Genomic DNA, 14,861 nt, shown 5'->3' with positions numbered 1-14,861 from the left:
TTTCCTTGACTCTTATTTAGAATTCTTAATGTGCACCACCTTTGGGTTTTGAGGTGATTTGGGAAGTATGCTACGGGAATCGGGTTTATTTAATTGCTTCTTGCAGTCAGCTGGAAATGTGGATGTGGGGTTATTTCCCTGGTCCTCGGCTCCATGGTCGCCAGTGATGGGAGCTGGCTGCACTGCTGCTGTCGCTCGCCGTTTGTCGTACTGCGATGGACATTTCCATAAATTCCTGCAGGCTTCCGCAGCCGGGCGCTGCTGCTGCCCATCAGGGCGGGGACGTGAGGGTACGGGCTGGATTCCGGGGCGGTGTGGGGGCAGGCAAGGGGAGTGGGCTGCGGTGTGGAGGGGCGGGGGGCTGGGGGTGGGGAGCCGTGATGGGGCTGAGAAAGGACTGGACTTGGGGCAGTGATGGGGCTGAAAGGACTTTGGGTTGCAGTGTGCATTGGGAAGGGCGGTGAAGACTGTGAAAGGGGCAGAGGGATTGAGGGGACAAGGCAGGGATAGAGTTGGGCTGGAGCGCTGAGAGTGCTGTACTAGATGGTGATGAGAGGACAGCAAAATGATTGGGTTTTATGAGATTGATGAGGAAGTGGGTGAGCAGTGGAAGAGTCAGTGAGATGGCTCAGGCTGTGGCAGTGAGGGAAGAGCTGGCTCTGCGATGGACAGGGCTGGGACGGACTCTACCTTGACTGTGGCCAGAATGGAAAGACATTGAGCAGCCAGGGTAGTTCAGGGATTAGGCTGGGACACTGAGAGGGTGGAGCTCCAGGCAGGCAATGATGGGGGTGGGCAGTGAGAGGAGGACATAAGGACTGGGGAAGTAAGGAAGTGCAGTGGTGGGGTTGGGGGCGGGGCATTCTGTCTATGACACTAACAGGGTAATTGGAGAGCTGGGTTGGTGCTGAAATTGTGGAAAGGGATTGAGAGGGCTCAGTTCTGGCATGTTTCTTTCTGGAATCATCTTGCTTGCTGTCCAGTATTCACAGCTAATATCTCTAAATTGTTTGGTCTGCTCTGTCTCAGTGTAGATGTGGGGCTGGATGAATGTTGGCCTGATATAGGTAAAGGGCAGTGATGTGGATATGGATTGGATTTGGGTTTCGAGCAATGTTGTCTGAAGATGGGTGATATCCAGTTGTTGAGCAGGATTGTGCACACCTGGATATAGGGTAATGCTGTGCAAATGTAGGTCAGATCTGTGCTTGAGGCAGATCTGTCAGTCCAAGAGGTATGAGGCAGGGATGTCAATGTCATTTATTCCTGGAACAATGCTGTGAATGCCAATGAGTTATGGATGTGAGAAAGTGATTAGGGTGCTCTGTGATGCTTCTTCATGCAATAAATGTTACCTTGGTGTGTTCTACTTTCCTCTGTAAAGCAAGATACCAATTGAAAAGAGAATTTTTCTAAAGTGAAGGTTACTGATTATCATAATATGAAGGCTGGAATAATAGAACAAATTATATATGTCCTGACTTTAAATCTGATTGTATTCTGCCTCCTGGCAGCAGAAATGATAATTTAAAATGCACACAGTCTTTTTTTCCTTCTGTAGAACAACAAGGTTAAATGAAGGGGAACATCCAGAATTGAGGACATTGAAGTATTGTATTTTGGAAGTGGTTCTGCCATTAAGAGAATCAACTGGAATATTATGGACAAAGTTGTTGGCAGAAAGAGTCACACACTGTATTTACGAAGGGCATTGACAATTTATGTAAGTGGGCAAAACTGGCACATAGAGTTCAATATGGGTAGGTGTGAGGTCGTCCACTTTGGTCCTAAGAGAAACATTCTCAATGATGCAAAACAAGGAGCTGTGGAAGAGGAATGAAGAGATTTAGATGTCCACATACACAAATCATTAAAAGCTAGTTCCTAAATATAAAAAAATCATAAAGGCTATCTCAGAGGGGCTGACAATAAATGGTTAGACTCCATCTGGAGTACTACATCCAGCTTTAGACACCAAACCTCAGGAAATGTCTATTGGCTTTGGAGAGGACACTGCAGATTCATGAGAAGCATATTGTGGCTTAACAACCTGCCTTAAATTCTCTTGACTTTCTAAGGTTGAGAACTGATTTAATTATGGTGTTTAAAAGGATAAAGGGATTTGATGGGCCACAATCTAAAATTAGAGCTTGGCCACCCACAAATGAAACCAGGGAACATTTATTCACACAAAGGATGGTGGAAATCTGGAGCTCCTCCAAAAGGCTGTGGCGACTAGGACAATTGGAATTTCAGGCCTGAGATTGATGGATTTTGTTGGTGGCTGTGTCTTTAGCTGCTTAGCCCCCAAGCTCTGGAATTTCACCCCTCAACCTCTGCACACTTCTTCCTTTCTTTAAGACACTCCTTAAAATTGACCTCTTTAACAAAGCTTTAGGTCATCTGCCCTAATGTCTCCTTTATTTTGTTCTATAATGCACCTGCAAAAAATCTTGGGATATTTTATTGTGCTAAAGTGCTATATAAATACAAGTTGTTGTTGCTGTTAGAATATCAAAAGTTAGGGAGCAAAGGCCAAGAAATGGCATTGAAGTACCATGATCGCATTACAACACTGGAACAAGATTTGAGGGCGGAATAGCCTACTCCTGATCCTTTGTTCTGATTTCTAAGTCTTTTGGAATGCAGCAACTAGAGTAACTTACTGCTTTGCAACAAAATGCTACTTTGAAATGTTATCTTGGGATCAGACATGTTTGTAGAAGCAAACTGGATAAAAAAGACATTGGGCACGTTTGACAGTGTGAGTGGACAATATGGCGGGAAGGCCAAAAACTGGTTGTGAAACCAGTTTGCTATTGTCCACTCCACCCATCAATGGTGGGCCGCGTTTCCCGCTGCCACACGTGGGGTAAAACTTCCTTTTCCCGCCTGCTACTTCACTTGCTGCAAATGTGGGACGGTTCTGCCCTTTCTCTTGCCTGGTTATTAGATGGAATTTCAGTTTGGACTATTAACATGTCCTGGGTAAGGAGGCAATTGATAAACACCTGCTGGTCAATTATTCAATACACGGTAAACTCCATTCTTTCTTGGACCTAGATTGATTGTAGTTTTGTCGTCAGGACCTCTTGGTGTACTGTTATGTCTAGAAACTTAACTGGACCAGCTTTACAAAACTGTGATTACAAGAGCTGATCAGAAACTGGGAAATCTGTGCTGTGTCATTCACTTCCTGACTCCCCAAAGCCTTTTCAGCATATACAAGGCACATGTCAGGAACGTGATGAAATACTCTCCAATTGCTCGATGAGTGCAGCTCTAGCAACACTCAAGAAGCTCAGTACCATCCAGGACAAAGCACCCTGCTTGTTTGTCACCCGATCCATCACCTTAAACATTGACTTCCTCCATCACTGGTACACAATGGCAGCAGTGTGTACCATCTACAAGATGCACTGCAGCATCTCTCTAAGGCTCCTACAACAATACCTTCCAAACCCACAATCTCTACCACCTGAAAGGATCAGGGCAGCAAGCGCACGTGAACACCACCACCTGGAAGTTCCCCTCCAAGTTACGTATCATTCCTGACTTGGAAATGTATCACCGTTCCTTCACGGTCGCTGATTAAAATACTGGAAATCTCTTCCTAACAGCATCACCTCACAGCAACATGATACGGACTGCAGCAGTCCAAAAAAGTGGCTTACCACCACCTTCTCAAGGGCATTTAGGGATGGACAATAAAGGCTGGCCTTGTGTGCAACACTCATATCCAAGAATGAATTTTAAAAAAGCACTGAGTCTCTTCAGTGACTTTGTTTTGAGTAAGTCCAATGTGTCAACATACAAGTTATCACCTGCAAACTAAATTAAATTGGAAAGTCTACAAAAGTCTGTTTCAGAGCAGAGACCTTCAGTTCATAGGGCTACATAATAAATAAATTCTAGAAAGTCTAATTTAATCCTTTCTAATACTGATTATATATTTTAAACATGGTGGTGTTAGTTTTTTACTGCCCCTGAGTATTATCTTGTATATAATTCTTATGTCAACCTGTTCAGACTAAAGCTAGCTACAGTTTGTACTGCCATTCGGAGATATAGTAGAACATGACAGACAAGCCATTTGATCTCCTGGTAGCTGAATTCACAATAAAATAGTAACTGTGATTCCTAGGCACAATATCTCACAAACAACCTGCATAAAAGGGTACACGTTTACCTTCATAAGAAACTGAGTCTCCTTTATGTAAACTGTGCTTGTTGTAAAAGCATTGAGAAAAAATGTTGGTGTTGGGGGAAAGCTGGAAACGTAACCACCGATGGCAGCTAAAGTGGGATAAATATCACTTGCAGATCCAAAATAGGATGTTTTAAGTAAATTACCAGAACAAACAGCAGCTACTATGAGCACAAGAAGCCAGAAAAAACATGCACAGAATTGGAATTGGCTTACCTACCACTGTAAAAAACTAAAATACATGAATGAGCCACATAGGAGGAAGAGGAATGGCAAAGGAACAAAAAGGAAGGAAAGCAGTATCAGTGGCAGCACGAGAAGTCAGTGAAAGAATGAGATGGAGAAAGAAGAGAAACGCATTGGGCCACTCTTGAATTGACAGAGGCCTAATATCTATAGTGAGTGCAATTTCACTGGCGCAGCTTGTAATTTTGTTTAAATAACTTCATAAAATCTAACTTTATTAAAAATTCTGAGGGGCATGACTGACCTTGGAGAGCATTTGAATAGTTTTTAAATTATTATTGAAGAGTAGGGAGGAAATAGAGAAGTATGAGCATAGCAGGCAGGCATAGTCACTTTCTGATAAAGTTCTTGCAGTTTTTTCACAAGTAGAACCTGGACAATATTCAGGTTTGGGCTGACAAGTGATAAGTGACATTCGCACCACACAAATGCCAGACAGTGACCATCTCCACCAAGAGAGAATCTAACCATCTCCCCTTGACGTTCAATAGCATTACCATTGCTGAATCCCCCACCATCAACATTCTGGGGGTCACCATTGACCAGAAACTTAACTGGATCAGCCATATAAATACTGTGGCTACAAGAGTCAATCAGAGGCTGGGAATTCTGTGGCGAGTAACTCACCTCCTGACTCCCCAAAGCCTGTCCACCATCTACAAGACACAAGTCAAGAGTGTGATGGAATACTCCCCACTTACCTGGATGAGTGTGACTCCATGACACAAAATTAGCTGGGAGTGTAATTTCTGAAGAGGATGCAAGGAGGCTTCAAGCAGACTTGGACAGGCTAAGTGAATGGACAAGAACGTGACAGATGGAATATAATGTGCATACTGTGAAGTTGTCCATTTTGGTGGAAAAAACAGAATGGCAGAATATTTCTTAATGGTGAGAGGTGGGAGTGTTGGCATCCAAAGAGACATGGTTGTCCTTGTTCATGAGTCATTAAAAGCTAACATGCAGGTGCAACAAGAAATGAGGAAGGCAAATGGTATGTTGGCCTTCATTGCAAGAGGATTTGAGTACAGGGGTAAAGATGTCTTGCTGTAATTGTATAGAATCTTGGTGAGACTGCGCCTCGAATATTGTGTACAATTTTGGTCTCCTTACCTAAGGAAGGATATACTTGCCATTGAGTGAGTGCAAAGGACATTTTCCAGCCTCATTCTGGGGGTGGCAGGATTGCATTATAAAGAGAGATTGAGGAAATTGGGCCTGTATTCTCTAGGGTTTCAAAGAATTAGAGGTGATCTCATTAAAACTTAAAGACTTCTTACAGGGTGTGACAGGGTGGTTGTAGATCGGATGTTGCCCTCGGTTGGTTTCTCAACAACGAGGGGACACAGTCTCAGAATAATGGGCAGGCCATTTAGGACTGAGATGAGGCACAATTTCTTCACATTGGAGAGTGGTGAATCTTTGGAATTCTTTAACCCATAGGGCATTGGAAGCTTGATCATTGAGCATGTTCAAGACAGAAAGCAATAGATTTCTGGAGACTAATGACATCAAGGGATATGGAGATAGTGCGGGAAAGAGGCGTTGAGGTAGATGATCAGCCATGATCTAACTGAATGGTGCAGCAGCTTTGACAGTCTGAATGACCTACTCTTGTTCCTATGTTCCAAAGAAGCTTGACACCTTCCAATGCAAAGCAGCCAGCTTGATAAGCAGCCTGCTTGATCACACCCCATTCACCACCATAAACATTCACTCCCTTCACCACGGGTGCACAGGTGGCAGATGTGTGTACCATATCCAAGATACACTGCAGCAACTCATCAAGCCTCCTTCAACAGGATCTTCAAAACCCATGATCTGTACCACCTAGAAGGACAAGGGCAGCTGGTGCATGGGAAGGGCACCACCTGCAAGTTCCTCCCCCCAACCCACAGACCATCCTGACTTGGAACGATATTGCTGTTCCTTCAGGGTCACGGGATCAAAAACCTGGAACTCTCTCCCAAACAGCACTTTGGGTGTATCTTTGCCAGATGGACTGCAGTGATTCAAGAAAGTGGATCACTATCACCTTCTCAAGGACAATTAGGGATGAGCAACAAATGCCGGTCTTGCCAGTGACACTCACATCCCATGAAAGAATTTTTTTTAAAATTCAATGTATTGTGCAATGTACAGGTGTAAAGTTAACAGGAAGCACACATGTATGATTAGAATATTGTGGACGGCAAAAAAGATGTAATCGCCATTGTGGTTTAGAGGGTAAGAATGTAAAAAATTATGAGCTGTGCGAGTTTGTAAGGGATAATTTTCTGGAGTTTATTCTTGAACTTGGAACAGTTCATGAGTAGATGATTTTGTGGCCTGAAAAGTGCTGGCAAAGCAAAGTCTCATGCAGATTTACTGGTGGGCAATTCACTGAACTAGATGAACAAATGATACCCGAAGACTATGCAAGCCAAAAGATCAGGACGGAAATTCAAGTGACATCAAAAATGTTGTAAGTGTTAAGTATTCTGAAGAAGAGGGATATTCGACTCAAATGTTAACCCTGTTTCCCTCTCCGCAGATGCCGCCAGACCTGCTGAGTAGCTCCAGCCCTTTCTGTTTTTATTTCAGATCTCCAGCATCTGCAGTACTTTGCTTTTATCAAAAGTGTTATACAGTGGACTAAGATACAAAGTGGATAAAATTTATGCTAACATCAGAGTGTCATGCTGATTGAATGCTCCATTGTCAAAGGTGTTAAACTGAGGTTTCATCTGCTTGCCCAGGTAAATATTTAAGATTCATTGTAATTGGCTAGTCTAAAAGTGGGTCTGTGGTATAGTTGGCAAGACAGAGTGATTCATTCAAACATGGGATTCTGGTATCAATGTGGGAGTATAAAATTAAACAGATATGGTATTGTGTTTGCTTTAAGTTAGCACAATGCAGCTACGACTTGGTATTTTCTTGCATGAAACAGTCAGCAGAGAAATTCTGTGGTCTGGGAAGGTTTCCTTGTTTCTGAGCAGAATGATATGACACAGCCGATGGTAAATGTTGAGTTGTTCAAATCCCAAAGGGAAACTTGAAACAACTGCCACAGCTTGTTTTGCAGTTTGTATACATTTTGAGATGCATGCCCTGAATTCAGTAATAATAAGACCACTAAGTATTATTGGTTTTACAAAACTAGATTAATATTGTTATTAATAAGAGAAATCATTTTTAAATACATACATAGATCTACATATTACTACTATGATACTTTCTAAACCCCTAATCAATCTAACTCCCAGTTACACTTTTGTTAAGGAAATAGTAAGACACATAGATTTTAAAAGACCCAGACAAAGAATCACGATACCCTGAACAAGTCAAATTCAAGGTGAATTTTCTTAACTTAGGTCCTTTGAAAACAGCAGCTTGCGGCATAGACGTTGAAGGCTTTTCACACTTGTAGGATCTTAAAATGCCTACCCTTGCACACAGCCTTCACCCCTTTACAAATATTTTCCCTTTTGAATGTAAATTCCCATTGTTTCACTCTGTCCTTGGACTTCATCTTCCTGATAATAAAACCTCTTATAGCATTAAGTTTTACCAGTAATCTTTGGGAAAAATAAACACACTGCTTCTAAACTTCACCTGACTAGGTGACCCATATCACCCCTCCTTTGAAAAAACTAGTCTGGTTTGAAATCACACAAACACACACACACAACACACACACAATTACTCTATTTTACAATAAATTCCAATAAGATTATGAGAAGTATTATATCTTCCTGACAAGAAATGTTAACCTTATGGCACACTAGGCCTAATGGGCAGCCAAGAATGAAGTGTTGAGCTTAATTAAATCCCACAGTGAAACTAGCTTATCTGATTTTGGAGATGTTGACAAGAGGAGGAATGTTTGTCTGGACATTAGAACTCCCTGTTCCTTGATTAATTTGATAGGAGTTTCAACTTGGGTTTAATGTCTAATCTGAAGGACAAGATCAGAACTGTTCATGTTAAGCTTGCCCACTTAACTCCATCTATTTCAGCAGAACAAATATTTAAACATGGAACTAAGTGGAGTCCCCTAGCTGTCCTCTCAAGGAAATGGTGAAGTGTAGGTGTAAGGGCAGGCAGAGATGGGAAAATTAGAAAATAAATTTAAAGAAAACTTCAACTTCATGAATAATTTGGGAATTACATCTTATCCAGAAAACCAGTTTCATAAATCCAAGGCTTAAAATATCTGGTCTTGAAAATAATGTCTGCTTGTTTCAGTTGGTCACATGCTCAGCTCCTGAATTAAAGGTTTTGTGGATTTAAGCCACACTATGAATTTGTGCACAAAATCTATGCTGATATTTGAGTGTCGTGCTGATTGAATACTCCATTGTCAAAGCTGTTAAATTGAGGTTTCACCCGCTTATCCAGGTGGATATGAAAGATCCAACGGCATTTCATTTTAGAGAGAAAGGAATTATTCTGCCCTCTGGCCAACATTATTCATTCAGTTGTAAGGGTATAGTAGATATGGTAGTAGAATGGTTATATTACTAGACTAGTAATCCTGGGCTAATGCTATGGAGATGTAAGTTCAAATCCCATCGTGGGATTTCAATCCAGTTAATTAAGTAGATCTAGAATAGGAAACTAGTATTGATAATGGTGACCATGAAACTACCAAATTGTCATTAAAACTCATCTGGTTCACTAATGTCTTTTTAGGGAAGGAAATTAGAGATACCTAACTGATCTGGACAATATATGGCTCTAATCCCACAGTAATGTGGTTGACTCTTAACTGCCATCTGAAATGTTCCAGCAAGCAGCTTAGCACCACCTTCTCAAGGACAGTAATGAGTGAGCAACAAATGCTAGCCATTCCAGCAACTTACATCCTGTGAGTGAATAAGAAAAAAACCCTTAAGCAACACCAAAAAATAACTACAGCTCTTCACACCCCGCTTCCTGTAAGGACTCCATCCCATTCTCTCAGTTTCTTCGCCTCCGTCGCATCTGTTCTGATAATGCCATTTTCCAAAACAGTTCCTCTGACATGTCTTCCTTCTTCCTTAACCGAGGTTTTCCACCCACGGTGGTTGACAGGGCCCTCAACTGAGTCCGGCCCATCTCCCGCGCATCCGCCCTTACACCTTCTTTTACCTCCCAGAACCACGATAGGGTCCCTCTTGTCCTCACTTATCACCCCACCAGCCTCTGCGTTCAAGGATCATCCTCCGCCGTTTCCGCCAACCCCAGCATGATGCCACCACCAAACACATCTTCCCTTCACCCCCCCCCCTACCCCCGGTGGCTTTCTGCAGGGATCGTTCCCTCCGGGACACCCTGGTCCACTCCACCATCACCCCTTACACCTCAACCCCCTCCCATGGCACCTTCCCATGCAAGGGCAGAAGGTGCAACACCTGCCCCTTTACTTATCCCCTCTTCACCGTTCAAGGGCCCAAACACTCCTTTCAAGTGAAGCAGTGCTTCACTTGCACTTCCCTCAATTTAGTCTGCTGCATTCACTGCTCCCAGTGCGGTCTCCTCTACATTGGAGAGACCAAATGCAGACTGGGTGACTGCTTTGCAGAATACCTTCAGTCTGTCTGCAAGCATGACCCAGACCTCCCTGTCACTTGCCATTTCAACACACCACCCTACTCTCAAGCCCACATGTCCATCCTTGGCCTGCTGCAATGTTCCAGTGAAGCTCAACGCAAGCTGGAGGAACAGCACTTCATCTTCCGACTAGGCACTTTGCAGTCTTCCGGACTTAATATTGAGTTCAACAATTTCAGATCATGATCTCTTTCCTCCATCCCCACCCACTTTCCAATCCCCTTTTTTCCAATAATTTATCATTTTTTACAAATATATTTTTCTTTTCCCACCTATTTTTAAATGCATTTCGATCTATTGTTTCATCTCCACCTTTTAGCCCATTTCGATCCCTTCCCCCCGACCCCACACCCACTAGGGCCATCTGCCACTAGCTTGTCCTGCTTGCTACCCTTAATGTACCCATTAGCACATCCTTTAGATAATATCACCACCGTCAACACCCCTTTGTCCTTTTGTCTATGACATCTTTGGCAGTCTGTTCTTGGCCTCCATCTATCACTGGCCTCCTATCGAGCTCCTCCTGTCCCACCCCTCTCTACCAGCATATATTTCATCTCATTTCTATATTTTTTAGTTCTGATGAAGAGTCATATGGACTTAAAACGTCATCTGTATCCCTCTCTGCAGATGCTGTTAGACCTAATGAGTTTTTCCAGGTATTTTTGTTTTTGATATAGATTTCCAGCATCCGCAGTATTTTGCTTTTAACCAAAAAATAAATGATTGGATTGTTCATTTGCTCTTTTTGAGAACCTTGTTGTGCACAGAGTGGTGTCTGCCTCCATGACAACAGTGACTACATTTCTGAGGTAGTCTCATAATTGACTGTTAAACACTATGGGATACCCTAAGTGTGTTACAATTTGCTGTACAAGTTCTTTACTAAGAAAAGGATTTTCACTGTCTCAGGTATCAGACATTTGGGAAATGGTTTCCTCCCTAATAGAACAGGATATCAAACACTTCTCCTAAAGTTTGCTTTCTTAGAGCTTCATTAAATGCAAATTGTGGCTATTTTACGAATGACATGACTACACAAAATTCACCTAGTTCTGTTGAAGGGTCATGAGGACTCGAAATGTCAACTCTTTTCTTCTCCGCTGATGCTGCCAGACCTGCTGAGTTTTTCCAGGTAATTCTGTTTTTTTTTTATGACTACACAAACCCCTCCCCTGACTATGTGTCCATGTACTAAAAATATAAATCACATAAGTCTAATAGAGGTTATACAAAGGTTATTATATTCTTAGTTTTTGCAAAAAGCGTTATTCTTTAATTAGGCCAGTTCCATGATGACATACCACCGCCTTCAAACTTATCATTACTCATCTAACTGCAAAACAGTTACATCATCTGATATCTTATTCTGCAGAAAATGAACACATTATTGAAAATACCAAGATATTTTCCCAGAACTGTCAAACTGCCAATATAACATCCTTAATCAATTTCAGATACATGATTATGCATCAAGGATCTTTGTACCAAGATTAGTTACAGTTGTGTTTCATCAAGTCACTAACAGGTACAGACATGTATAGTGCAGTCTACCCTTCCATTGCATGTTTTGAGATAAAAAGTAATTGTAATCTGGTATCATTTAATGGTCAAACATTACTCCAACCATAAGTTCACTTTTTGTACCAGTAAGCCTGACCACGAGAGCTGCTGGAAAAAGATTATAACCAAAAATCTGGCATTGGGACCCATTAGGAGAACCTGGCATCAGAACCTTAAAATCTACCTCTTTGATCAAACATTTGTTTCTGTCAGTTTTGGTCGGATTATGCTTCTGTGAAACACCTTGGACTATTTTATTATGTTAAAGGCACAGTGTTAATGCTACTTGTGGTAGTAGGATGTTGCTATGATTGTGGCGGTAGTGGTGGCAATAGTGGTAGGATGCTGTTGTTGCGGTAGTGGTAGTAGAATATCAAACCTGCAGTAATTTGAAGAACTGGATGGTGAAGACCTGTGGAACACCATCAAAAATAGAACATTAAGAACTGCAATAAGAACAAATGTTGGGTCTCAACACTAAGAAATATAATGTATAGCTGAGCAAGTCCTGTTGTTGCAGGAAAAACTAAAAAAGTTTAGGTTGAACATGGATGAAGATCCCAATACGAGGCCCAAATGCAACAAGCTTAACCAGAGAAAATAAAGGCCAGAATTTTACGTTCAATGTGCGGGCACGTGCCTGACATGCCCAAGTGTAATATGATGTCATTATGCAGTCACACAATATTTTGTCCGGCGGGCACACGCCAGAGTCGGCTGCGCGCCCGCCGATAATTGAAATGCTTGTTAAGGTCATTAACAAGGTAATTAACTTGAAATTTACGCTGCCCATCCAACCTAATGGTTGACGGGCAGGCGGAAAGGTCAAGCGGCCTTTACATTTTTTAGGAAACCTCATTCAGTAGCGGGATGAGGTTTCCTAAAGCTAATACACATTAAATAAAAACTCGATTTTGAAATTAAAAACATGTCCCATCTCATGTGACAGAGTCACATGAGGGGACATATTTTGTTAAATTTTTATTGTCTTTATTAACCTTTTTAAAAAGCGCTTCAATCTCCCCAAGGCAGCTCTGTGCCTCAGGGAGGTTGAAGGGCTCTTTCGCGTGCATGCACAAACTGTGCATTTAGCCCGTTCTCCTCCTCCTCCCACCTGCACAGATAGCGCTGAGCGCTGCCACTCACGATTCACGCAGGGCGGGCCTTAATTGGCCCGCCCGTGTGAAATCGCGGAGTGGAGCTGGTCGTGGGTGGCGGTTGGCATCCCGACTGCCTCTGCCCGCTCCCACTGAGCCTGTCCAACGAGGGAAAAATTCAGGCCAAACTAAAGTCCAAGAGAGGGAAGAAAAACTGAAAAATGACCATTGAATAAATTAGAAAATTATGCCAAAAGAAACAAAAGTCAAGGGCTGTATCAACTGTTAAGAGAACTGTACAGACATAATGGCCACGTACAAATTGAAACGTACAAGATTCTGAAGGGGCTTGATAGGGTAGAAACTGAGAGATTGTTTCCCCTGGTTGGAGAATCTAAAACATGAGGGCACAGTCTCAGGATGAGGGGCCGAACATTTAGGATAGAGATGAGGGAAATTACTTCGCTCAAAAGGTTGTGAATCTTTGGAATTCTCTGCCCCAGAAGGTTGTGGATGCTCCATCACTGAATACATTTAAGGCTGGGACAGACAGATTTTTGGTCTCTCAGGGAATCAAGGGATATATGGAATGGTGGGAAAGTGGAGTTGAAACCCAAGATCAGCCATGATCATATTGAATGGCGGGTCAGACTTGATGGGCCATTTGGTCCACTTCTGCCCTTAATTCTTGTGTTCTTAAAAGATCAAAATTATCAGATATTTGCGAATGAATTGGCGAGGAGTGAGTAGAGGGGAAAGAATATTTTGGAAATCTATACAATGCACAGAACAGATGTGTCAGTTCTGGAGAAACTACCCTTTACAAATACTGGTAAGTTGATGCTGAATTTTATGGAAAAGTATTTACTAAGACACGAGAGGAGAATGAAAAGATACATAGAAGTGGTACTGCCTGGCTTTAGATGAGGACAAAGTACGATTGATCAGCTCTCTGTGAAAAGGCAGATTTTGAAGAAATGTATAGAGCACAACGTGTATTGATTGAACAATTTCCTCGATTTTGAGCAACCCTTTGACAGTGTATGGTGAGAATTGGTGTGGTATTTCTTAATGATGTACAGTATCCCTGAGAAACTTATTAAACTATAAAAGCCATTTATAACAATTCCCTGTGATGGATAGAAAACTGTTAGAATGGAAAAGATCAACAATTGGAGTGAAACAAGGGTGCACATTTGTCAATTTTTTATTTAATCTAATCCTGGAAGCAGTAATTAAATATGATATCGAGGAGTCTCCTTATGTGGTAAGGTTTTAAACTCATTTGCTGACGACAATGACTATAGAAATATATAAAACAGATTTGCAGAGACTAACTAATAAGGTGTATGTGGAGAGTAGAAAATTTGGATTACCTGTTAACAGAACGAAGACAAAGTTTTAAAAATTCATTCATGGGATGTGGGTGTTGCTGGCTAGGCCAGCGTTTATTGCCCATCCCTAATTGCCCTTGAGAAGTTCACCTTCTTGAATTGCTGCAGTCCATGTGGTGTAGGTACACCCACAGTGCTGTTAAGGAGGGAGTTCCAGGATTTTGACCCAGTGACAGTGAAGGAACAGCAATATATTTCCAAGTCAGGATGGTGAGTGATTTGGAGGGGAACTTCCAGTTGGTGGTGTCCCCATCTATCTGCTGCCCTTGTCCTTCTAGATGGTAGTAGTCATGGGTTTGGAAGGTGCTGTCTAAGGAGCCTTGGTGAATTCCTGCAGTGCATTTTGTAGATGTTACTCACTGCTGCTACTGTGTGTTGGTGGCAGAGGGAGTGAATGTTTGTGGACGGGGTGCCAATCAAGCAGGCTGCTTTGTCCTGAACAGTGTCAAATTATTTGAGTGTTGTTTGAGTTGCACTCATCCGGGCAAGTGGGGAGTATTCCATCACACTCCTGACTTGTGCCTTGGAGATGGTGGACAGGCTTTGGGGATTCAGGAGGTGAGTCACTTACCACAGAATTCCCAGCCTCTGACCTGCCCTTGTAGCCACAGTATTTATATATGTAAAGTCATGTCGTTTGTGAATCATCAGGAGGATGAACACCTCAGAGTTGAAGGGATGCAATTGAACAGGTTGGAAGATGTGGGAGGCAGAAGATATTTTGGTAAAAACTAATGTAAGAAGGAAGGGATGGTTAATCTCAAATTATTATAACTA

Source organism: Carcharodon carcharias, chromosome 8 (genome assembly GCF_017639515.1).
Source record: "Carcharodon carcharias isolate sCarCar2 chromosome 8, sCarCar2.pri, whole genome shotgun sequence".
NCBI classification, from domain to species: domain Eukaryota; kingdom Metazoa; phylum Chordata; class Chondrichthyes; order Lamniformes; family Lamnidae; genus Carcharodon; species Carcharodon carcharias.
This window is presented reverse-complemented; position numbering follows the sequence as displayed.